We start from the raw sequence: 539 nt of genomic DNA on the forward strand, positions 1-539 counted from the left end.
AGCTTCTCACAATTTCTCGCAGAAGCCACCCCTGTAACCACCCCGCTGCTACCAAAACCTTGCCATGCAAACCAAATACACTGCTATTGTTGTATACTTCCAGAGGTGAATCTCATAGTAGTGCTATTCTTACGTTGGTGTTTACTGCATTTTGTGTTAAACTGGCCTTTGTCATTTTTGTAATCTACCTGTGTGAGTACTTCATGTTAAATGTGGGCATTAAAGGAAACAATTTTCCAGAGCAGACACGTTTCCCTAAAGAATTCCTTAGCTGTTTCTTTCTTGTCCTATTACTTCCTTTCCATAAACTTTATTGTTTTGCATGTTTTATTAGAAGAGAGCAAACACTTTCTTATGAGGATTACACTCACAAGCATGAGTATGTTTCATTTTTACTATTAATCTCAAAATGCATGTTCTGTTTCTCAGGGCATCAAGTTATCAGCAGAGGCGTCAAACCATTTGTTCCAAAACATGTGTCAGTAACTATGGCATGATGTTACACAAAATGACCTCGGTACCAGGGAAGATTATGGAGA

Source organism: Phaethon lepturus, unplaced genomic scaffold, assembly GCF_000687285.1.
Source record: "Phaethon lepturus isolate BGI_N335 unplaced genomic scaffold, ASM68728v1 scaffold21030, whole genome shotgun sequence".
In the NCBI taxonomy this organism is placed as follows: Eukaryota; Metazoa; Chordata; class Aves; order Phaethontiformes; family Phaethontidae; genus Phaethon; species Phaethon lepturus.